Below are 12,268 nucleotides of genomic sequence, written 5' to 3' on the forward strand. Positions count from 1 at the left end.
TCTCACGCTGGCAGGCATATGCGCCGGCTGCTAGGCAGCTGCCCTGGTCACAGGCTTTTACAGCTTCTACAGGGTAAAAAGGATCTATTTGGGGTTTGGACCCCATTGGGAGCTGGGTAGCTGAGTGCCGGAGACGGGAGTACTGCTTAAACTGTTTTCAATTAAGCCTTCAGCTCGTGGGGGATGAGGTTCAGCCTTTGATCCGTGTCTGCAGCAGGCAAGCGCCTCTGGCTCAATCGGCCCCCATCCTGCCCCCGCTGTATTAGCAGACTAAAACCTGGAGCAAAGGCACACGCCTTGCAAGGGAACAGGAGCCGGGATCTCGAACAAATGTCAACATTTTAGTAAGATGACGTTCAAAGAAGAAAAAGGTGTACGGTACAGCATTTAGGTGTAGAAGTTTCTGGTGATCAGGGAACAATGTACAGATTACCCAAGGGGTGCGAAGTTCGGTTTAAGATCGGGTGGCGTAAGGAATACAGAATCTGCCATAGCCCTGACTGGGGGTAAAAGGTTAACGTACAGACACTGAGTTAGGAGGGTATGTTGTCCATGTGAGGGCTACGTTCAGGTGTGGAGTTTAAGAAGCGGGTACGACAATGAGAATGGATTCACCCGCGTTTGGTGAGTTTTAACATTCAGTGTTTTTTAATCTTTGCCACAATCTAGTTTAAGCAGGGTCGGTATGAACTCTACCCTGCCATCTGTTGGTGATCTGTTGTAAAGGCCTTTTGGGGCTGATGTCATTTGCATGGTTACACCCACCCCAGATTGCATGAGGGGAGTGCTTGTCCAAATGGTCATTTCAGCTGCTGTGGGATCCCCCATCTCTTTGTTATTGGGGCAGGAGTAATCAAGTGTATTTTCCTGTTTAGTTTGGATCAAGGAGAGAGTAACTGTACCTGGCATTTGAGGCCTGAGAGCTTGCCCCTCGCCTGGAAAGGACTCATCATTAAGGGGTATGGGTTCCAAACCCCCACCCCCCACCCAAGTGTGTGGGAAATAGGAATAGATGTTTGTTCTTGGTCTGATTGATTTTGTGTCTGGTGTCTAAAGACAGAGATATTTTTGAATATCTTTAGAATTATTGTTAGTACTGAAGTTTCTCATCTTAAAGTTATGCTATTAGATTTCTTCTACAGTATATTTTGGTGCTGAAAGGTAAAAGGTTGCTTTGTGTGTGCTGTTATGGAGTGAAATAACAAAGGTTGGTTGCAGAGAGGGTGCATGTGCCACCCCAGCTGTGGTCCCAGAGTCCAGAATTTGCATAAACTCACCCCCTTACCTGTGACTAACAAGCTTGCCCTGCTAACTCTTCCAGCAAAACAGGCCAAAGAAAGTGTATGCAAGCCCTGTACTGCAGCCCCAGTACTATTTTCGGTTCCTTCCCACAGATCTTTCACTCCACACCAGTCCAGTTCCTTGCTGTTGCTTGTCCAACCACTGCATGCATGTGCTAGACCGGACCCTGAGCTGATTCCTGACTGTTGTGCTCCATACAGCCTGGCCTGTCTGTGTCTCTGTGGTGCAATGGGTCAGCACGTTTGGCTCTTAACTGAAAGGATGGTGGTTCAAGCCCACCCAGGGACAGTGATAAGCCTGTGCTACTTCCTTGCTTTCCTGCGGGCAGGGCCGGCTTTAGGCCAATTCAACCAATTCCCCTGAATCGGGCCCCGCACCCAAGCCCTGCTGGTGCACTGTACTAGGGTGGCCCAGCTTCCCCAGGGGGCAATTTAAAGGGCCTGGGGCTCCCAGCAGGGACTGGAGCCTCAGGCTGTTTAAATTGCCACCAGAGCCCCACTGCTGGAGACTTGGGGGCTATTTAAAAAGTCTGGGGCTCCCCTTGCTTCTACCGCCCCGGCCCTTTAAACAGCCCCCGGAGCCCCGCCACTTCCCCAGGGCTCCCCCGGCTATTCAAAGGGCTGGGGCGGTGGAAGCAGGGGAGCCCCAGGCCCTTTAAATAGCCCCCGAGCCCTGGGCTGCTGCTGCTACCTTGGTGGAGGAGGGGGCACTTACCGTACAGGGTAGGCTGTACCCCCTGTACCCGCACCCCTGCCCACAGCCAGCCCCTGCTGCACCCCCTGCCCTGCCTGCACCAGCCCCGCACCCCGTGCCCTGTCTCCAGTCAACCCTTGCCGCACTCCCCTGCCTTAAGCCAGCCAGTCCCACACTCCTCTGTCTCCAGGCCTGCCAACCCCTGCGCACTCCCCTGAGGCCCTGCCTGAAGCCAACCAGCCCACTCCACCCCACATCCCCCTGCCTGCTGCCAGCCCCTGTCAGCAGCCAGTCCCACACACCCTGCCCTGCCTGCAGCCAGCACATTTGCAGCCAGTCCTGCACCCCCTGTCCTGTCTGCAGCCAGCCCCGCACGCCTTGCCCTGCTTGCAGCCAGACCCGACCTCCAGTCAGCCCCTGCCCTGCCTCCAGCCAGCCCCATGTCCACTGGTGCCCTGCAGTTCCCAGGGCAGTAACCCTGCACACACGCTGCAATGAGAGGGGCAGTGAACAGCTGTGACCCACACATGTGCACACCTTAGGGTGACCAGACAGCAAGTGTGAAAAATTGGAACAGGGTGGGGGGTAATAGGATCCTATATAAGCAAAAGACTCCCCAAATCGGGACTGTCCCTATAAAATCGGGACATCTGGTCACCCTAGCACACCCCCAGGGAGTGGCGGGGACCCACACATGTGAAACGGAGCTCATTTCTAGTTCAGGCCCATCTTTTTAAAAAAGAATTTTAGGTAGGGTTAACATACATCCGTATTTTCCTGGACATGTCCAGCTTTTTGGTTCTTAAATAGACCATTTGGGAGAAATTTTTAAAAATATGGATGTATGGTAACCCTATTGGTACAAAAAATACATACTGTGGCACATCCCTTAAATCAGAACTTTTTACAGGGAGCCGGCTGCTAAGAAATGAAAGGCTTTTATTTACATGGTTTTTTTTTTTAGTCATCTCTGCCGGGGCCCCGCCGAATATGTTCGAATTGGGCCCCGCACTTCCTAAAGCTGGCCCTGCCTGCGGAGAGCCTCAAAGGTCCCATTTTGCTGCCTCTTGGCCTCAGTGCGTTCAGCTAGTGGCCCGAAGACCGGGCTGGATGTCATTCAGAAACCCATCTCCCAGCAGCTGTTCCAGAGGCTCAGGTTTAATCCTCAAGGCCGAGCACAAAAACTTTCAGCCAGGAACATTTCGCTCTCTCCCCGCCTCCGCCCAAGTGGCAAAGGAGAAGCAGACGAGACACGCCGGCTCAAAGACGCCTCCCTCCCACTTCCCTGTAAGCTGTGCAAAGCTCTTGGCCTGCCTCACGCCTTGTCAGGAAAGCGCGGCCATGCTGCTCACGCCTGAGTCACGTCCGCAGCCTGGCCTGCCCTGGCTGACGGTGTGCAGAGCCACGCCAGTCAATGGCAGTTTGAGTCAGGAGCCTAGGCTCTTTCCCCTGACAGCCACACACACAGCACTGCCTGGTGTCCCGAGAGCCTCCCCTTCCTGTTCTCCCGCAGCACACGCTGCCTGCCAGTGTGGGTGGGAAAAGGGGACCAGGAAGTACTGCAGCCTCATTCCAGGACAGGAGGCCCTCGCCATACCCAGGCCTGCCTCTTGCCTTCAGTCCAGGTAGCCTCATGGCCTAGGCTCTTGGTGCTCTGCTGGTCACTGCCTTGCTGGAAGGCCCTGAGGGAAAAGAAGCAAGCACACATGTAGCAGAGGATGGCTTTGATCCATTAATCTCTGGGTTATGGGCCCAGCACACTTTTGCTGCACCATTCTGCTGGTTTTTCATGACCGCTGCCACCCAGCCATCACTATCTGGATTAGCACCTTATGCGCTCTCACGCTGGCAGGCAGATGCGCAGTCTGCTAGGCAGCTGTCCTGGTCACAGGATATTACAGCTTCTACAGGGTAAAAGGGATCTATTTGGGATTTGGACCCCATTGGGAGCTGGATAGCTGAGTGCCAGAGACGGGAGCACTTCTTAAACTGTTTTCAGTTAAGCCTTCAGCTTCACCCTCACCTGAAAAGTACTCACCATTAAGGGGTATGTGTTCCAAATGCCAAAAGCATGTGGGAGGTAAGAATGGGTGTTTAGCTGTCTGTGGTTGTTTTAGTTGATTTCCTTTTTGCTGTTCCTGGTGTGTAAAGACAGAGACATTTTTGAATCTCTTAAAATTGCTGTTAGTGCTACAGTCCCTCACCTTAAGCTTATGCTATTAGATCTCTTCTGTGATATATTCTGGTTCTGAAAGGTAAAAGGTCGCTCTGTGTGTGGCATTATGGAGTGAGGTAACAAATGTTGGTTGCAGAAATGGGGTATGTGCCACAACAGTCCTGCCCCCCAGCTGCATTCCCTGAGTCCAACCTGCAAAATTTCCATGCAGTCAGAGTGGAAAAGAGCATTTTACCTAACTGTGAAGTTGCTTACAACTTTCAGTGTGTAAGTGAGATCAGAACCCCCCACTCTAAGTACATCTAAAATTTATACTTAACTATTAGTGATCTTAGGTCTGTAGCATAGAACTGAATTTGTAATACAATTACAAAGAGCTTTATTTTTAAACTAGAAAAAAAAAACCATAAAATCTGCAGTTAAAACTTCAAAAAAGACCCATAGTACTAAATTTAAATATTCATTTTCAACCTTTTTTATTTCACTATGCTTTGGAACCCATGTCCCTTGCCTAATGAGATATATGTAGGTTCGGGTGACTCCCAAAAGCATGAACTGCTAAGGACCGTTCTACTGTCCTTGATTCATATCACCAGGATAACTACACTTTATTACTCCTGCCCTAATAAGAAAGAGATTGGGGATCTCACAGCAGCCGAAATGACCATTTGGACAAGCACCCCCATCATGCAATGCCGGGTGGGTGTGACCATGCACATCAGCAACAAAAGACTTTTACAACACATCACCAACAGATATCAGGGTAGAGTTCATTCTGACCCTGCTTACATCCTCCCCACAACCAAGAATTGGTGCTCCTGGTAAATCACACTCCCTATTATACCAAATCATTGGTATTGAATGCTGAAGTCACAGCTAGCAAAAGTAGCCACCCATCTCTGCCCTGCAGCATCCAGCTTAGCCCTTGTTAACACATAAGTCAGTGGATTGTTCTCTGTCCATACCTGAAACTGAGCACCACACAAGTAGTCTCCAAAGTTCTCAGTGATGGCCCATTTCAAGCCCAAGAACTGCAGCTGGTGGATGGGATAGCAAGTTTCGCTATCAGACAGTCCTCAGCTGGCAAAGGCTACAGATTTACATTTGCCTTCCACTTCCTGGTACGAGACTGCTCCCAAACCCTCCAAACTGGCATCAGCATGCAGGATAAATGGCTTGTTTGGGTCAGCAGAGACTAGGACTGGCACATGAATCAGGCAAATAATGATTTCCCGTAAAGCTCTGTCACATCTCTCATCCCGCCATGTCCCAAATGGAGAGGAGAGGAGCCCCTCCCCTGTCCCAGCCCAAGAACACCAGATCTGTGGAGGCAAGATGTCTGTAGCCCAACCAGCTGGAGCTGCTGGGGAGAGGAGTTCTCCCCTCAGCCCAGGCCCATTGGAGTTGCTATTGCAGTGGGGGAGAGATGTCTTTCATCTAGTTCTTAGATGCCCTGATAAGAGGGGGGTTGAGTTTTTTCTTCCCACCTACAGCTCAAACTTCTTTTTCCCCCACCACTTTCTGCTCTAGCCTGATCTCCCTCTTTCACCTCAATTCTCTTTTTCCTGGTCTTGTTCCAGAGCCCTGACAGCCCAATTCTCTGCCCTAACCCCGTCCCCTCTACTGCACCCTGAACCTCTCATTCTAACCCCACCCTAGAGCCTGCACTCCCAGGGCCAGTGCCCTCATCCACCTGCACTCCAACTCTCTGTCCCATGTACCCTGATTTAGGGTGTACTAATAATATTAATTTGGATAATATGATGAAAATTTAATTTATTAGCTTACATTTTATTTAATTTAATTGAGTTACAAAGTTACAGTTGCTTTACTGCTATTCAATAGATACATAGGGCATTATATGCAACAAAGTTTTGGTTAATGTCTCTTACCACACTTCCTTGATAACCTGGTGGTAAGAGACACAGAACCAGCCTTGCAGTTCAGGTTTCTCAATTCTTGAGTGAAAGATGCAGCGCTTAGAAAAAGCTACTGTTACTTAGGGTTTACTTGACTAAGTTAAACTTAAAATCAAAACCTAATAAACAAAGAATAAAAACTTACGGAAATGGAGCTTAGCCTAGTTCCCTTGAAACTTAAAGTTTAAGAACAAGTACAGCCTACTGCTAGTACATAGAGAGAGAGTGGAGGAAGTAAGTCAGAATGATAGAGTGAAGTGCTCTAGTGAGGTGGGTTACCTCTTTTATAGGGCACAAGCACCGGAAATCCTTCCTCCTATGTCCAAATTTCATTCCTCACCCACAAAACGTTAGGGTACGCTTACTTCACAGGCTAGTATGTTTGTGCATGTTGATGACATGTACATATGCACATAAGTTCCCTTGTGTTGTACCTGTTAAGTCTGTGGGTAGAATACTGAAAAAAAAAACCCTATGCCATTCTCCATTGTCGATTGGTCTAAGTAAAAGTCTTAGACAGGCGTGAGTACTTATCTATTTAAGTAACAAGATACAGGTCAACTTTGCTTTCTTAGTAAAAGGTCACAATATAGATATGCTAACCTTGCCTTAGCTTAACATACAGGATATGGCCTGTAGGGTCTCGTAAGTCATGTGCCCCAGCCTCCTAATCATTTCTATTGCCCGCCGCTGGACCCTCTCCAAATTGTCCACATCCCTTCGCATGTGGGACCCAACCCCAAAAGTACCTACATTTCACCCCAATGGCCCCCAAATGCCAGATTTTAATATGTACATAGGGTGCTCCCATGGTCATGTCACTCCCGAGCTCTCCAGTGGAGCCTGCTGGTGGAGAACAAGGTCAAAATCAGCCAGGACGTCGCTCAGTCAATTCCCTGTGCTCCCAGCAGGTGGTATCGGAAAGCTCCAAGATGGCTCACTTCCCTTTCTCTCATCAGCTTCAGGCCCCAGGGTTACAAATGCCCAAACTAGTTGGGATTCTCCTCTGGGCTCAGGGTGTGGGGCTGCTCTGAGGGGATGGACTTGCACACTTGGGATATTAGTGCAAAGATACAATTTCAATTTCTCTTAGAGAAATTTGAGGGCAATTTATATTTGGTAAAAATCTTATTTCGTGAAAGGAAAGCTGCAGTGATAGCCTGGTTACTGGGGTGCAAAACACTTTCCTCCTGCAAGAAACAAGAAGTTAGAATTAGACATTTACATCATTTGTTCCAATGTTGGCACAGGTTTAATTTTGCTCTGTGCAGGTTTGTTTCAGGCGGTGACTGTTTTGGTTTATTGGGTTGTTTTGGTTTTTTAAGTTGGAATGGAGATTTTAATTGACATTTGCTGGATTCGAATGGCTGACCTGCAACACCAGTTTTGACATACTTCTGCATATTTTATACAGATTTGGCCAGTATTCAAGGATTCAATTCCTTTATAGGAGGTTTTAGAGTTCAGGCTTATTTATTTGATGTTATTTTATCATCCTGCTGTTTTTATTTTTAAAAACAAAGTTTTTCTTAATGTTTGGGTTTTAAATTAAGCATTGTTTTTGGTTTCAAATTTTCATTTAGGTTTTGGTTGTTGATGGGATCTTTAAGAACTTTGGATTTAATACTAAAATTTGGACAGATTTAGCTTATTGAAAGTAAACTGTTCACTATTTTATTTTAATAAAGGTTGTATTGCTGTAAACCCTGGCCCGTGGGAGAGGAGATGAGCCTGGCCTTTAACTGAGAAGGAGCAGAGGCATGGGAGAGGCCAGGTGATGGGGGGCACAGCCCCCCAATTTTTTTTGTCTACCCACCTCAGTCTCCCACCAAACGAGAAGAGTCTGCTGGTCACTGGGTGTCACTGCTGCTCCATGGGAAACATGCTCTGTGCATTACCCAGCTTGGTGAGAAATACACTCTGTGCCTTACCGTGACTGGTCCGTGGGTGTCACTGCTCCTAGAAGGCAGACACACGCTGTGCATTACACCACCTGACCGCTGGGTGTCATTGCTCTATCAATGGAAACGCTTTCTGTGCATTACCCTGAATGACCACGAGGTGTCACTGCTGCTCCAAGGGAAACATGCTCTGTGTGTTACCCTGATTGGCCACTGGCTGTCACTGCTGCGCCAAGGAAAACACCTTCTGTGCATTACTCTGACTGCCCACTGGGTGTCACTGCTGCGCCAAGGGAGACATAAGAGCGGCCAGACTGGTTCAGACGCAAAGTCCACCTAGCCCAGTATCCTCCTGTCTTCTGACAGTGGCCAGTGCCAGGTGCCCCAGAGGGAATGAACAGAGCAGGGAATCATCAAGTGATCCATCCCCTGCCGCCCATTCCCAGCTTCTGGCAAACAGGCTACAGGCACCATCCCTGCCCACCCTGGCTAATAGCCCTTGATGGACCTATCCACCATAATCTTATCTAGTTCTTTTTTGAACGCTGTTATAGTCTTGGCCTTCACAACATCCTCTGGCAAGGAGTTCCACAGGTTAACTGTGCAACTGCCCTGAGCTTACCCCCTTCCCCTCGCCAGGTTGTATATGGAAAAAGGATGAGGACAGCCATGATGTGTCTGTCACTGGCTGATGCCTCAGTTTCCTCTAGGCAGCAGTGCTGCAGGCTCCTTTGGTCAGTTCCCATGCAACTGTGTCTGGGGAAGGGGGAGTAGATACTCATGCTCCCCAGCCCCATTCCCCTCCACCAACAGCTGGGAAATCCAGGCCAAATTTAACCCTGGTAGCTGGGCCAGGATTAGCCTGGGCCGGGGTTGGGCTGGGAAGGAATTGCGGTGGGGAAACAGACGCACCTGCTGTGAGGGAAGATCCTTCCATTCCCTGCCAACCTCCCTCACTCCTTGCAGCATGGCACCCCCTAGAACTTCCTTCTCTGTCATGGAGGCTGTCTGCTGCCTGCTTCTCCCTTAGCATCATCTCTCCGCACCCTGGGGCACTGGCGTCGCCCATCCTGTGCAAACAGGCAGGTCCCTGGTCTGCCCTGTGGTGCTGCCCTGCAATTTGGGGAGGCAGCTATTGGATGGAGTCATATCGAAATATGGGGGTGAGCAAGGCTGGGGATCAAGACTCTTGGGTTCTCCCCCCAACTCTGGGAGGAAAGTGGAGGTTAGGGGGTAGAGTCGGAGAGGGGCAGGGCTGGGATCCAGGGCTCCTGCTTTTTCTCCACTTCCTGCAGCTGCTTCGGCCTTTCAGTGCATTTCCTGTTGCAAATTCATTTGCTGACTTGTGCAACCCACCCCAGAGGTGGCTGCATCTCAGTGTTGGGTGAGGCATCCTTGGCTACATCACCCCCTAACCGTGTCTCTCTCCCCACTGCAGGTGACCCTGCAGCACTTGGCAAACATCCGCAAGATCGTGGGGGGTGCTTTGAGCATTGGGCAGGCAGGGGCCAGGTGCCCAGCCCGCCTCCCCCCCAAGAATGGGACCCAGCACCCCCTACTTTTTACAGGGATTAACAAGGGGCAAAGGGGAGCAAATCAGAGAAGAGGGTGGCCAGGGTCTGAGAGGGGGTGGAAATGGGTTGGTCGGGGGGGGGTTAAGCAGCTGGAGGCAGAGTTAGGAGAGGGGCTGAAGGGCAAAATCAGGGACGAGGGAAGGAGCCGGAGTTAAGCCCAGGGAGAGATGCTGCCAGAGGGTCAAACCCCGGCACAGGCAGGGGCAGAGAGGTAACAGTTACCCCGGGGGGCTGAGACTCCAGTGTTTGCAAACATGGGGCAGGGAGCAGAGGGACTTTTTTATTTCCCCTCCCACAGCCAGCACCTCTCAGCATGGGCTTCCCAGGGCTGGGCTCTTAAAGGCACAGGCATCCCACTGCCTAGACCCTGCAGCTCCTCTCTGATGTAACCTACTGAGGTGCTGCAGTAGGAGACTCAATTCAGTGAAACTGGGCATTCCCTATACGCCCCACAGCCAGGGAGCTGTGCACCCCCTCCCTTGAATTTCCCCAACACCCCGCCCCCCAGTTGTCAACTAGTTACATGCAGCTCTGCCAATGTTGTCATTGGTTGCAAATTTGAATGGAAATTGAAACGTTAACACACACTTTAAAAGCAGGTACAACATATGAAAAATACTTGTACTTGAGAAAGTTAAATAGGTTTGGAAAGTCTGGACAAAGCCAGGTTTCCTCACGCAGCTGTTGTGTTTGCTGACAATGTCGGGGCATTGGCTTCAGCAATGTTGACCAACCTAAGGGCTGGTCTACACTACGGGAGAAAATCAATCTCAGATACGCAACTTCAGCTACGTGAATAACGTAGATGAAGTTGAAGTATCTAAGATCGAATTACTCACCGTCCTCACGGCGCAGGATCGATGTCCATGGCTCCCCCTGTCGATTCCGCAACTCCATTCGGGTTGGTGGAGTTACGGAATCGATATAAGAGTTTTTGGGGATCGATATATCGCGTCTAGATGAGACGCGATATATCGCTCCCCGAGCAATCGATTGCTACCCGCCGATACGGCGGGTAGTGAAGATGTACCCTTAGAATTTCAAATGATGATTTGTAAGCGAGGTGTGAATGAGCTCTCCCCTGACAGCTAGTGATGAGCAGGGTTGGAGGAGGCTTTGGGACCAGACTGTATTTCCATGAACTCACCTACTCTGCCGAGGTATCCAGTAGACAGAGCTGGGCTGCCTCTGCTCTAGGTGCCCGGAGGAGGGAAGGTGTGTGGGGCTCCAGCCTGGGGCTCTTCCTCCGTCCTGCCAAGCCCTGACTATTAATCCCAGCCCTGGCACTCCTTTCTTCAAGCGCCATGTGGGCCAGAGGAAAAGTGTGGCAGGAAGCACAGGGGCCAAACTTGTGGGCACCAGCTGAAGCAGCGAGAATCCCAACCACCATGTCAAACTGCAGGAATCAGCAACTAGGGTGGCAAGTTTTAGAGCCCCAACCCATTGTGGCCATCACGACCAAAGACCTGGCTCCCGTGGGTGAGTCACCCAGCAGGAGGGAAAAGACTCACTCTTGTACAACTAGAGACAGGGAAGTTGAGGACTGTGAGCTCCAGGGCTTTACCACAAGCCAACACCAGGTCCCACTGAGAGTTGAACTCAGATTGCAGGATTCAGTGTCCCAAGTGTTGCCCATTACACCATGGAAACAGCTTGTGCTGCCTTCTCTGGCCATCAGTGACCCTCACGGGGCTGGCTTGTGTAAGGGACTGTTGACCCTTTACTAAAACTTAGTGTGTGTGGTGGTGGGGGGGGTGAGGGGTCGGTTGGCTAGTTCCTAGCACCAATAGAGGTGGAAAGGGTCAGTGGGAAATCAGGCCCCTGAGACTGACAGTCCCCAGGGGCAATGGGGAGAGGCCAAAGCTCCAAGTTAGCTGGACTGACAGGCCGGGCAGTGTAATGAGGGAGTCACCAGGCCAGGGGGTCCCATCCAGTGCCAGCTTTAGGTCAATTCCCCCGATTCCCCCAAACTGGACCCCGCACCTAAGAGGGCCCCATGCCTGCACCTATAAGGGCCCCACGCCTTAAAGAAGAGAGCCTAACTTTTTAATTTTTACTCATCTGGCGGCAGCTTGAGTCTTCAGTGGCACTTCAGCTGTGGGTCCTTCACTCACTCCAGGTCTTCAGTGGCATTTCGGTGACGGGTCCTTCAGTGCCATGGAAGACTTGGAGCGAGTGAAGGACCCACTGCCGAAGTGCCGCTGAAGACCTGGACCACTGCCAGGTATTCGAATTGGATCCTGCAGTTCCTATAGCTGGCCGTGGTCCCATCCTCCATGGGAGCGGGAACTGCCTGGGCCAGAGAAGAGTTGAGCTAAGCAGAGAGCAGGAGCCCGAGAAGAGCGGGGAGCAGAGTTGTGCAGGTGTAGTGCCAGAAACTGCTCCCTGTGGGATTTTGTTACTGATAGCTGAGGTTGTTCTTATTTGCTGATTTTTCCTAATTTGCTAAAACTTGACAGTGGTTTCTCTAGCAAAGGCCAGTCCCTGGCCCCTTGGTCCAGACATCCTCATTCACATCAGGCTTCAAATTGAGAATCATTTCCCATTCCCGCTCTGTGGGAGGAGAGACTTTTAAACGCGCTCTCTGTGCGACTGCACATGGCTAAGCAAGGAGAACAAACCCCCAATCCCCCCTGTGCTTTGGGGGCCAGGTTTGCTGTGGTCTGTAGTTCAGATGCCTTCACGTCTGGGCACTGGGATTAT

At 50.5% G+C, this 12,268-nt stretch overlaps 1 non-coding gene across 1 annotated transcript; it reads left to right on the forward strand.

Moving 5' to 3' along the window:
* Positions 1 to 1,516: 1,516 nt before the first annotated feature.
* On the forward strand, positions 1,517 to 1,590 carry TRNAK-CUU (transfer RNA lysine (anticodon CUU)). The gene has a single exon. It is a non-coding gene; the product is annotated as a tRNA-Lys (tRNA).
* The last annotated feature ends 10,678 nt before the right edge of the window (positions 1,591 to 12,268 follow it).

The sequence above is a fragment of the Gopherus flavomarginatus genome, chromosome 3 (assembly GCF_025201925.1).
Source record: "Gopherus flavomarginatus isolate rGopFla2 chromosome 3, rGopFla2.mat.asm, whole genome shotgun sequence".
In the NCBI taxonomy this organism is placed as follows: Eukaryota; Metazoa; Chordata; order Testudines; family Testudinidae; genus Gopherus; species Gopherus flavomarginatus.